This window comes from Protopterus annectens, chromosome 4.part1, assembly GCF_019279795.1.
Source record: "Protopterus annectens isolate FY-2018-M chromosome 4.part1, PAN1.0, whole genome shotgun sequence".
Lineage (NCBI taxonomy): Eukaryota > Metazoa > Chordata > Ceratodontiformes > Protopteridae > Protopterus > Protopterus annectens.
In genome coordinates, this window is record NC_056734.1 from 71,326,324 (window position 1) to 71,339,673 (window position 13,350).

The window sequence follows — 13,350 nt, forward strand, 5'->3', positions numbered from 1 at the left end:
ACTGCAGAAAACCCACAGAATACTCCCAAGTAAAACAGTTCACAAATGGGAGCAAACTTTGTTACCCATTGACTTGGAGTGTAACTTGAACTAACACAAGTTAGTGTTTCAGTTTGCCAATCCTGGAGAAAATACACACTGCCCCATAACTTATTAGTATAAGTGAACAGAATACACCCAATCATGTATGCTGCCACACTAAAATGAGCATCAGTCTGTTGATCACTTGCAGGTGTCAACATAACAAAATCCGATGCAATATTGAAAAACTGAAATTCAAAAGTCCTGCCTACACTGTGGTGCAGAAGAATGACTATCTGACTGTGCTGCAGGTGATCCAAACTCAGCTGTTGGCTCTAGTGCTTAAACAGCTAGGTGGTGGTGGGTGAAAATGAATGGCTTGTACAGGTTTGCGTATAGTTGGGAGGAAATGGTGTTTTTTTGTTCAGCTGTTTACTCCCATACAAGTTGTTCATTACAAGTGGTGGTAGAGCAGAGGGGTGTGGGCTTGGCTCTCCCAAGCTGGTGATGGTGTCTTTGTAGATGTGTGTGTGGGAGAATGCACAAATCATGAGAAGACATATGCGACCCTTGCAATAATGTGGTTGCTTATGTCAGTCACCAGGAAGTAAGGGTAGGGATTGAAGCAGGAAAGCCCAGATGTCTTCCTAAGTGATCGCATCTGTGATCGACTGTTGCCTCCCTGCGAATGAATATAGAGTGGGAAAGGTTCCCACCCTATACGAACAAATGTGTCACTAGACCACAAGGAGGGCTGATAGTTGGGAGGAAGCAGGGACCAAAAAAAATTAAAAATATTAGGTTGCACTGGAGATAGACTACACCATCCGTGGTTAAATATATGTGCTTATTAAAATGAGTACACATGAAGCAACTGGCAAACGTTAAGTTAAATCGTCAATCCTTCAGAATGTTATATTGTAGAAAATGCATTCGTAGAAAGCAATATATTTTTCATGAATGGATGCAATTTTTCACAGATCTACCTATAATATATATATATATATATATATATATATGTATGTATGTATGTATATTGTATAGGTTCATAGGTGTGTACTACCCTAATGGCCCTGGAGCCTTTACAAGCCTAGCCCATAGGATTACCCTGGCATCATGCCATCTGAGCTTAGTTCCCAGTGCCTCTGTCAAGTAGAGCCACTGGAGTGATTCCCGGGGTGAATTTTCTATTTCCCATCCACTCATCAAGATTTCTCTTGAAGAGGGCCAGTGAAGTGCTCTGTTTGACATGTATGGGAAGTCTATTCCATAGAATTGGCAGTCTTTGGGTTATGAACCTGTCCCTCCAGCATGTTCTGTTGACTATGGTAATGAGGTTGAGGTCTCTGGAGCATGTGGTGTGGAGGGATTGGGATTTCTATAAATGTAGCATTTCTAACAGAGCTGGGTCAGACGTGGCTTTGTCAGTCAAGCAGAGATCGCCTCTAAGTAGACGATATGAGACAGAGAATAGTTGGGAGTTTTTTGAGTCTGTCCAAATAGGACAAGTGTTTAAAGGCCTAGGATCCTCATTATGAGGTACTTTTGCAGCCTGTCCAGTTGTTGCAGGTGTCTAGTGAGGTACATGCCAAATGGGGCATTGTACTCGATGATTGGCCTAATGAGGGAAGAGTAGAGGGAAACAATAACCTCTTTCTTCCTGGATGCAAAACCCTTTGTAATGAGATGTGCCACATAGAAGAACTTTCTGACCACAGTGGCAATGTGGTGGTCAAAAGAGAGGTTCCTGTCAACCTGTGTTCCCAGATCTCTTATAACATCTTCTGTATTCAGTGGACTACCATTGATGTGGTAATTCATGGGAATTGAGATTTTCCCAAAGGGGATGATGACACATTTTTTGGCGTTGAGCTTAAGGCTATGGTTCTAACACCAATCGTTGGTCTCAGTGAGGCCTTTCTGTAGGATGTCAACATCACTTGGGGAGTTAATAATGGCTCCCAACTTGCAATCGTCTGCGAACATTGTCATCCAGAGTCCCTTCTTGTTGGCTTGGACTTCTGAGAAGTAGATACCAAACAGGAAATGACCCAAGACTGATCCCTGTGGGACTTCACTCGTGACTGGTCGGCAGTCTGACTTGGAGTCAGCTACTTTCACACTGTGGGTTCTGTCTGTGAGCCAGTTTGCAACCCACCTAGTGATACAGGGGCTGATGCCTAGCTTAGTAAGTTTTTCTATGATTCCTGAGTGGGGAATGGTATCAAAGGCCTTGGCCAGATCAAGGTAGGCTGTATGAACAACCTTGCCTTCATCCACAGCTCTGGTGACTGTCTCAAAGAAGACAGCCAAGTTGAGCAGGCATGATGTACCCTTCAAAAAACCAAACTGTGTGGGATCCACAGTTTGGAGATTCCCTATATCCTTGTTTATTAGGTCCATGATGATGTGTTCCATAGCTTTGCATATCAGACTTGTCAGGCTAATGGGGCAATAGTTCCCAGGGTCTGTAGTCACTCCTCCTTTGTAGAGAGGGATGACTATAGCAGTGTGCCATTCGGTAGGAACAAAGCCTGAGGTGAGGCTGTGATTGAACAGGGCACACAGGTGAGGTGCCAGTTCACTCTGTAGTTCATGTAGAGCACAGCCAGGGATATTGTCACGTACCATAGAAGCTGTATTCTTGGCCTTTGTACAGTGCTGTTTTAACCTGTGCAGCTGTAATACTGGGTGTCTGGCAATCTATTGGTATTGTGATTGGTCCTTTGCAGGGTTAAAGCTGGCACTGAATCTGTCGGCCAGTATATTGGCAATATCTGTTGGCTCAGTATAGGAGGTACCATTGTGCAGTAGCTCAGAGCAAATCTGTGTATTGCCGTGGAGATTCTTTACATAACTGTAGAAGGCCTTGTGGTTGTCTTTACTATCTGCTGCAATTTTGTTTTCATAGCTAGCTTTAGAGGATTTGATGAGGGATCTCAACTGTTTTTTGAGGCTCATAAGGGAGTTTTTCCGGTCTTGGGACTTCACCTTATTCTGCATCAGTTTACTCCTTCTGTTGTAGAGTTTGTTTATGGCAGAGGACCACTAGATTGGCTTCCTTTTTTTGGAGGAGAGCGTCTTGGTTCTGTTGGGTATGGCAAGATCCATGCATTTGTGTACATGTTCGTACAGTGCATTGGTGTATGATTCAGCAGTCATGCAACTATTCTCCATCTGCATGGGTGCCGTGAAGTTAGCCACCTCTGTTTTTAGGAGCCAAAGTTAGCTTTGGAGAAGTTTTTCATGGTGGCTACCTTTGCGGGGGGTGGGAGGGATGTCTATTTCCAAGGTGATTAGTTTGTGATTGGATCTAACCAGGGAGGAGTTGACTATTGCTGTGCTGATTAATGAAATTTCTGAGTACATTGCTCCATTCTGTATATATATATATATATATATATATATATATATATATATACATATATATATATATATATATATAAACACAAACCATCGAAACACAAAAACTGCCCAATGGCTAAACATTGAACTCAGTCCATTGAAACCCACATACATGCAAGCTTTATTCAACAACCCGAAGACACCGTACTCATATCTTTTAATTTTCAAAACCTAAAGCACAAAGAAATTGCCTTAAGAAACTCCAAGCCACTTAATGATTCCTTAGATCGCAGAACACTATCCAACTTCATATCTCTTTCAATTATTTCCTTCCTTTGGGGATTACTAGGAGTCCCAGATATCAAACAAGCATGTAAATCATGTTCTGTGTTCTGAGAGTGTGTCAAGGAATCATAACCACAGTATATTGCTGTGGGGAAAATAGCATGCAGGAGATGGGGAAGGGGACCAAGAAGGCAGAAGGTTAATTAGGATGAGGAAGGAGTGGGGTTTGTGAAAAGGTAGATGAATAAGTAGGGAAAGAGTTTAAAAAGCCACAGGCATCAAGGTAAGAGCTCTTTTCAGTAGAGCAGGACAGAGCAGAACAAAGAAGGCACACAAGGAAGGATAGAAGAAGCAATGGGGAAGTAACCAACAAAGAAACAGTGATGAAATTATGTTTGGTTAATTTCTTACCCACACGCTTTTTGGGCTTTGTATTAGTGTAGTACCTCGCAGGATGCGCAGTAAGTCTTGCCTAAACCCTGCCCACCGTTTAACAATTGGTGACATTTTAGTAAACTTTAGTAATATTCATACCGATGGCAGCATGAATATTCATTGTCTAGTCGTAACTTACCATTTTCCTCAATGTAGTGTGATCTTAGAATTGGAATATTTAAGTAGTGGGGGATGTGGGGGGGCACAGCCCCTCCATGGGGGGGGGTTGTCCCTTGTCCCCCTGCAAAAATGAAGGAAAAAGATAATAGCACTATACCTAACTAAAACTATAAGTCCCTTTTACCTGTCAGTCATTAAGATGACATCCACATTTGTGGAGAATGGCCTGCAAGGTATTACACTAATACAAAGCTCACTTTTTGTAACATAAATTATGTTTTCCAAATTTCCAAATTGCCTGTATTAAAAAAAAGGAGGTGCTACTTAGTTGATGCTTAAGTGCAAAGTAAGGCATCTTTTGTGGATTATTAGTGTGTTTTTGTGTGTGTGTGTGTGTGTGTGTGTGTGTCTGTAGGTACTACTCAGCTGATGCTTAGTGCAGGGTAAATCATGTTTGAGTCACTAATTTGTTGGTGCTTAGTACAAGTTAAATTATGTTTGGTTAATTTTTTAATTAACAAAATTAAAAAAAAAACATGTCGCTAATATAAACCTAAGCTAGGTACTATGGGATTTACCAGCCAGTTGCAGGTAATAAATGAATAAATGGGTATAATTAGATAGAAATGTTTGACAAAATGTTGTGTGGGTACACCAAATTTTAAATAACCTTTCTGGAAATTCTTTGTTCAGGATCACATGGTAGAAGTAGTAGCTAAGTTGGAGACTGCATAACAGCCCCCACTCCTACAAAACCAAAAGCTCATGTCTTGCAATTGATGACCCTGTTGATTGATTGTGATTTATTTATTTACTTAAACACTAACACATTTCTAGAACTTAATATAAAATGCAGCAGCAGGATGCCGGTAACACTCTGGCCAGGTAGCAAAATATTATACCCAGTTTAACTTTGTTGGTGTTAACTTCTTTAGAAGAAGATGGGAGCGGTAATGGGGCAGTACACAGAACTTGTTCAGAGAAGGCTGGAATATTTCAGATGAGGGTGAAGTTTTAAATTGATCAGTTAGATTCTGTTTATATTTTGTTTGTTACTGCAAAGTGTCTAGAACATGGACAACAGATTTAAAGCAAAATCTTGTATACAGAAGATGAGAGTATTTCTAAAAAGGCAAAAGATTTACAGTAAACTCTCAGTTAACCAGCACCCATGGAAATTGGTAGATGCCGGATAAATTTAGTTTCTGGTTGCTTGAGAGTTACTATTAAAAACAGGCCTGACTAATACTGTACCCTATACTATTTGTTTGGCTTGACTTGTTTTTAGGAATAAATTCCCTCTCTCCCCAACCTATATTAGTTTTTAAAACTCGAAAACTCTAAAAATATAAGGTATATTTCTGCTGGCAGGGGGGGGCTGGGTGGGACAGAAAGTCCAAAACATGAAAATTGTACTGTATTTCTTCAATTTTTTTTTCTGGTTGCTTGAGTTCCAGTTAACTGAGAGTTTACTGTAATTTTAGCTGTAAATTCAAGCTATGATTTTCACTCATGACTGATAAGGTTTTTGTAAGAGTAGTAAAATTGGTTTGTTAGCTTGTTGTTAAGCAAATGGTTTCTCATCTCTTCCCCCCCAGAGTCATTAGGGTTTGGGGGGGGGGGTAGAGTGGAAATAAAACAGAATTATGCAAGTTATAAAAAAAGGTTTTATAGCTTTCCTGTTACAGTTCCTATGGGGAATGATTTAGAGATTTATTGTGGTAATTTTTGGACAATGTAAATGCCTTTGGTTGTAAAACTTTCCCAGCAATCACTATTAAATTGCATATTCTTGTAAGTTTAGTCAAGGCCGGTGTAAGCATTTTAGGGGCCCCCAGCAGATGTCTATTTGGGGGCCCCCAGGCACTTCCAATCTAAGTATCACCCTGTCACTGCTGCCCTTTCTAAGCAACCTTTTAGTTTTTGCTGCAAACTTTTAAGAGTAATGCACACAGACTGACCCGTTGCTACAACACTCTTGCATTACAACAGGTCTATATACCACACTATGTTGGCCCATCTCACAAAGGGACATTTACAGCTACTGGCATTTAATTGCAACAGTGATACATTGCAGCAGCTCTATGTACAGGTCAGGACTTAGGTGAAATGGCTCCCTATGCCTATTGTTTCAGCCACCTACACACAAATAAACACACACCAGCCAGTCTTCCCCTGTTTATCCTTTTCTTGAGATCCCTATGCTGTGCATGTCTTTTCTTCCTTTTCTCACATTTTGCCTTACTCTTCAGCTTCTTCAAGAAGCCATATACTCCCTATATGCACTGAAGTGCATTTTAAAGTTTTTTTTCTTTTTAGACAACCTTTTCATCCAGTGATAGCTTGAACAGAAATTATGGTTAAGGAAAACTGTTCAACCTTAGTTTTCCTTACATCCGTTCAAAACACCTTTCCCAAGACAGCACAGTAATAACCATTCAGGAAATAACTCAAATAAGCCAGGGCCCAATATTGCATTTTCTCATCCATTTAATCTAATGTTGACCTAAAAAAAAAAAAACACACGAGTAAGAAGAGAATTTCAGTCTTATTTTTTGTTTTTCTTTCAAGGAAGACATAGGTTGTACTCAAGGATTAATGTTCAAAGGTGACAAAATAGCAGCTCACAGTAAACTAACAAGCCAGTTGTCTGGATACATAGGTCCTACCTGGGAACTGCCCCTCCCCCCAAGAAAAGACTGATAAATGCATCCCTCTGGTGTTAGACTGGGGTGAAAGCAGAGGTTCAGAATGACACAGCTATGTATTTCAAGTGACGGCTGACATACATATACATTGCATGCCTCCTCATTCTTCAACCCAAACTGTGAAATGCCGCTACCTGTATACATTCCTGAAGTGTGATTATGATGAAAGTGAAGAAAAAAATGATTACAGTAATGTATTCTGCTTTGTTGCTGTAGACAGTGCACTGCCCCTGCACAAGCTATAATAACATTCTTTGTATACATCTGAGGTCCTCAGCCCGAACACAAGCTATAATAACCTTATGTGCACACCTCTAAGGTTTGACTGTGATGAAAATTAAAATAATAACTACACAATCCCCCCACCACACACATAACTTACAGCAGCTTTCTGTACACACACATCCGAGCAGGGCTGGTTTTAGAATGGGTGCATGTGAGTGCAGAGGCCATTTTAAGCTTTATCCTAACAGAGTCATATCACAGCCCTTTTCAGGTTAAAGAGTGTAATCAGAAAATTAATAAATGTTTTCTCCTCTCTTTTCCACAACCAGCAACAACTTTTGTTGCCCCCCCCCCCCCCAGACAGTCAAGGATGATTAAGAGAGTCCCCTGTATCCATTTATGCAGTCTGGGGAGTAGGGACCTCAGACTCTTAGAAGATCTAAGTGTCTGAATGTTCTGTGATTATATTTTATGCATTAATTTTGAAATATAATTACTTGTTAGCTACATTTTTACTGATAAAATAACAAACACACGTACCGAAACCAGTAAAGTGGACCGTTTATTTTCAGATCAAACAACTAAGCGCTTTCGCCAAAATAACCAAAGGCTTCTTCAGAGTTGCTCAAACATTCTACCCATACTGCTTTTATATTACAAATCAGATTAAAATACAAACACCTACCCTCCATATTAAACTTGTATATTTTCTTAAAAAGACAGTACCTTAATGCATGATCAAATACTTACTGACATACCAATTAATGAATAAAATTTGTAAAAAGATATTATATAAAAAAGAATTATTATAAATTGCTGAACTGAAAAGTTCATTCAAAATGTTAATATACTATTTAATATGTTTAAACAATTTGATTATGCCTAATTTTCAAAAACGGCTTGATGGAAATAAAATTATTCAAACCAGGGTCCACAGATGCATTTAACCTTAATTGCCAGAGGGATTCTTTAATTTCCAACTTTAAATTCATGTTACCTCCTCACTCATCAGTGGAAACCCTGTCTATCGCAAAAAATACAAACTTTTTAAAATGTATGCATTTGTCTGAATGTATATAAAGGGCATTGTGAATGTCCTTGTTCTTTATAGCCCTAACATGTTCACTTATCCTGTCCCTTAACCTCCGAATAGTTTTATCTACATAGAAGCAGGGACAGGATAAACAAGTAGCCATGTACACAACATGTGTAGTACAGCAGTTGCATCTACCAGGACATGGAATAGAAATATCATTCCCTTGAATGCAAACATAGGGACCATCATTTATACATCTACATAAATTGCAACTTCCACATTTGGACATACAGGATTTATAAATTGGAATGTTGCTTTTCTTTTCAAGAATGTTTTTAACATTCCTTCCCCTACTAAAAACTACCTGAGGTTTTAATCCTAGAATAGCTAACATCTCCTTTTGGAAGCAAAGTTCCCAACACTGGTTGACAATATTTACAACTTTTGAACTAGCCCCATTGTATTCTAAGACCATGGCGTTGGTCTTGCTACTATCATGAATCATGTCTTTACTGTTAGGCTGCCAGTTAGACGATAGAATTGATATAAAAGTTGATTCCCTATTTTTAATAACCTCTTTTTTTATGTTTATTTATAGTTTCAAGGGGTACCCCCTTTCCAAAAACATTCCAATTAAATTATAAATTTCCCTGTGGAAAAGTTCATCATTACTGGTAAGTCTTGACACCCTTACCATCTGTCCTTATTATGTCACATATTAAAAATGGTAAGGAGTTGGCAGATATTGTGGTTGGTATGGATTGGCCCCAGGAATACTATTGGGCCTGTGTGGATGTAAATCCTTTATATACTAATATAAAGAATATATGGGGTCTAGAAGCCATCAGGGGAATGATAGGGGAAGGTCCTCATACTGATTTTGTTATTAGATTATTAGAATTTTTGCTCACTCATAATTGCTTCTGGTTTGGTAGTCAGCATTTCCTGCAAAAGGAGGGCACAGCGATGGGGGCCTCTTAAGCCCCTGCCTATGCTATCCTGTTCATGAATTACTTTGAAATGAATTATGTTTACAACATGGAATTTTATAAACGGAATGTCATATTGTTTAAAAGATATATAGACAATTTTATATTCATTTGTAAAGGTGATATTCATGAACTTCAGGACTTCATACAGGAAATGCATGAGAATAGATATGGGCTACAGTTTACCTATAATACCAGTAGGGGTAATAGGCAATATCTATACTTGGAATTTTATGTGGATGAGAAAGGCCATGTTGGTTGTTGGCCATTTACCAAGGTTACTGCAGTTAACAATTTTCTCAGAGCAGACAGTATGCATGTTCCACATTTGTTAGCCTCATTGCCTTATGGTGAATTTCTGAGGATAGCTAGTAATACTTCTGATCGTAGCAGGCTGGGTTACGAATTTGGGAAGGTTAGGAACAAGCTTTTAAATAGAGGGTATAATCTTGAAGTTTTGGATAAAGCAGAAAACAAGGTATTAAGGAAATTAGGTCTAACACACAGTAGGAGATGGGGGGAAGCAACCGTTGAAGTTGGGGAAGGTAATAGATGGGCAAAAGAAGGAGCTTCAGATACATTATTTTTTGTGAATAGGTACTCTCCATTCTCTGAGATTCTCAGAGGATTAGTTCTGAGATTTTGGCCCATAATAAGAAATGATGAAAAACTGAAGGATATTTTTCTGGATAAAGTCACTTTTTCCTATAGTAGGTTTTAAAAACCTAAGAGAATTGTTATTAACAGGCACATGGGTGAAAGGAAAAGATAGGATAGGTAGCTTCCCCTGTGGTAGATGTAGGGTCTGTAATAAAATTAAAAATTTAGATGGAAAAATAATAAATGGTAAGGTCTATAAGGCCAAAGATAACTACAATTGTGACACCAGGGTGTGGTGGGGGGGGGGGCATTTATATCTTGGGCTGTGGATGCCCCATAATGAAATGGTATATTGGTCAAATCAAAAGGGCCATGAAGAAAAGAGTTATGGAACATTTGAGTGACATAGGAAGGGGCAGGATGGAGTCCTGTGGCACAACATTTTAGAATATATCATGAAGGTAGTGATGCTTCTCTCTTTTACTGTGTGTTAACGAAACCCCATTCTTGTCAAGGGGAAGAATTTGCACATAAACTGACACAATTGGAAAGTAAAAGTATTATAAATTATGGTACCCTGTGCCCCAGAGGATTAAATTTAGATATCAAAGTATGGGGCAATAAAATGATAATAAAACATCGAGTGAGCTATTTAAATGTTCTTTTTCCAGTATATGTGACTTCTGTTTTTTTGTATTTATGCAGTTTTCAAAACAATGTGTTTATGAATATTTATTGAGTCATTATATGTTTTACATATATATATATATATATATATATATATATATATATATATATATATATAATTCAACACAATGAATTGCATTCTCCAGATAAGTAATAATTAAGATGAGTACAACAGAGTGTTGTAAGAATGTATGCATCATAGAGCAAGAGATGTTAATATGGGTTTAGAGAACCTTCAATATACACTGATTTTTATTAATTGTTTAATTGTTAAGAATGAGGAATATGTAATTAATTATTCAATTAATTGGTGTATAAAGGAAACGCTGCGTGGGGGTAAAACATTCCTTGAAGGTGAAAGTCGAGGTACCAGATGCACCAGTAAACCTTGTTTCCAAGTTATTCTGGTGTGGTGTGGTTTATTGTTGCAAACTTCAAAATAGCACTATCAATTTTCAATACTACTGTACTAGATCAATTCACATTCAAAATACCACCAATAAACAACCCTCACCACAGCTCCCTTAGGATGCATAAAGCCATCACTACATTCCTCAACATTATAGTTAACACAGCAACACAAATTTGTATTGACTTTAAAATCAGTTTGTAAAGACTCATGGGAATTTCTTAGTGACATCCATCAAAACCTATATCACCCCAACATGCTAATGGCAACTATTGACATTATAGAACTATTCCCTAGTATCCCCCACTCTACAGGATTGGAATGGTTCAATGAAGTTTTGGCAACAGAATCAGAATTAGGCAATAGTATGGTTAACTTATTGGTGGAATTCATGGAAGTGGTTCTCAACAACAATTTCATATATTTTAATGGGGAGATCTTCAGACAGAAAAAAGGTGTAGCGATGGGTGCAGCATGCGCCTCGACATACGCAAACATAGTGCTACACCTTTGGGAGAATAAATATGTCTTTTCATCCATTTGGGTGGGGCGGATTGTGTATTACAAGCGATATTTGGATGACATCTGTATACTGTGGAATGGTGACATAGACAGCTTTTTAGACTTTATTATCTATATTAACTCCACTACAGATTTTTTAGCCTTCACACATGAAGTGAATGAAAAATCATTGCATTATTTGGATGTCCTTTTAAGTAAAGATCAGGTTAACAATCTTTTCCAGTCCCAAATTTACAGGAAGAAAACTTTTTCTAACACTTTTTTTGCATTTTGATAGTGGTCACCCGTTTTATCAGAAAAAAGGTATAATAAAAGGACAACTCATTCGCGCTTCTAGGATGACAAGTACTCAAGAACTTTTCCTGAATTAAGTTAATTTAATAAAAAAAATTTTTTTTAGAAAGGGGCTACCCAATTTACTTGGTAGATAATTTAATAAAGGAAGTTTTACATGACAGAGAATCCAAATATCCACCATTACTTGGTAAAGGCAAGATTTTTAACCAAATTAATGCTACTGACCAATGACCACTAAGTAGTAATTTTGTTTACACATACACTAGAGACTCCCAACAAATTGAAGCGTCCATTCATACATATTGGCCACTTTTGACACTCTAGGATGATATTAATAAAATTATCCCTGTCAAACCTGGATTTACAAGAAGGAGGGACATTAATCTAAAGGGTCTATTGGAAAGTAGTCACAAGAATAAAAAGGATGCACAATTTGTTAATAAAGTAGGCACTTTTAAATGTGGTGCATGTAACCAATGTGCCTACATACATGACAATAACAATTTTTATATTCCCTCCAGAAATTTCAGAGTCAGTACCCATGGTTATTTTAACTGTGCATCTAAAGGGGTGGTTTATCTCGGCACTTGCATAGAGTGCCACAGTTTCTATGTAGGCAAGACCGAGAGGACACTAAGAAATAGGATATATGAGCATTTATATGAAATTACAAAGAAGAAAGATACCAATGCCTTTTACAAACATTCTATGGTATGCAGTAACATGAAGTTAAAATTCTTAGTTCTAGAACAAGTCACCCAGGACCCCAGAGGTGGCGACTGGGAGACTCGTCTGGAAAATAAAGAATTGGTATGGCAACTAAAACTAAATGCCACAAAACCTCCAGGCTTGAATGACAATATTAGCTTAGCCAGTGTTTTAAAACTAAATAGAGAGAAATTATGAGTTTGGTATTTATTACCCCTTGGGTTTTTATTAATTCATTGTTATTAAATTGAGAATTTTTTACTTTTATAGTATTTTATTGAATTAACATCTAAAGGTACAATATTACTGGAATTTTTCATAATTGAACATGGTGTAATATTTATGCATACAATTTACATATTTTAAATGAACATTGCAACAAACGCCTATGATTTTGATTTTTATTTATTGCATGTGGTTAATGTGGTAAGTAAATATATTCATACATTTACTTATACATTTTATATATACATCTGTTTTGCATTTTTAATGTATTTTTATACAAAGTCATTCAATTTTTTAACCGGGTTCAGTATTAGCTAGCCTGACAGTAATATTGGTGCTATGGGTGACATTGGCCCTTTAAATCTTTGATTACTACAATTAAAACTACAAATCAATTGACCACATGGTCAGTCTTAAATGGTATATAACTATTTTGTTTTTGATTGTCTTGTATCTTGATAAAGCCTGGTAGGAACCAGGCGAAAGCGCTTGACGAACTTATCTTTTCTATTATTTCATGGATTAAAAGTTACTGAATAATTTCAAACTATTTTCTTCATTATTTACTCAAGTTTGACATGCACCTGCTTGTTTTGAACCAAGTTTCTTCACCCGTGGAGTTTTATTTCTTTGGGATTTGTGTTAGCGTGGACATTTGTTACAGCATCACAACTACTAATTAGTGGTGACATACACCCAAACTCCAGCTCCATAACTAACTCACTCCAACCTAACAAA

The 13,350-nt window shown here is 37.6% G+C and overlaps 1 protein-coding gene across 1 annotated transcript in view; it reads right to left on the reverse strand.

Annotated features, from left to right (window-relative positions):
• SERPINI2 (serpin family I member 2) overlaps positions 1–13,350 on the reverse strand; it is a 219,807-nt gene that overhangs the window by 5,327 nt on the left and 201,130 nt on the right. The gene's annotated exons all lie outside the window — the stretch shown is intronic.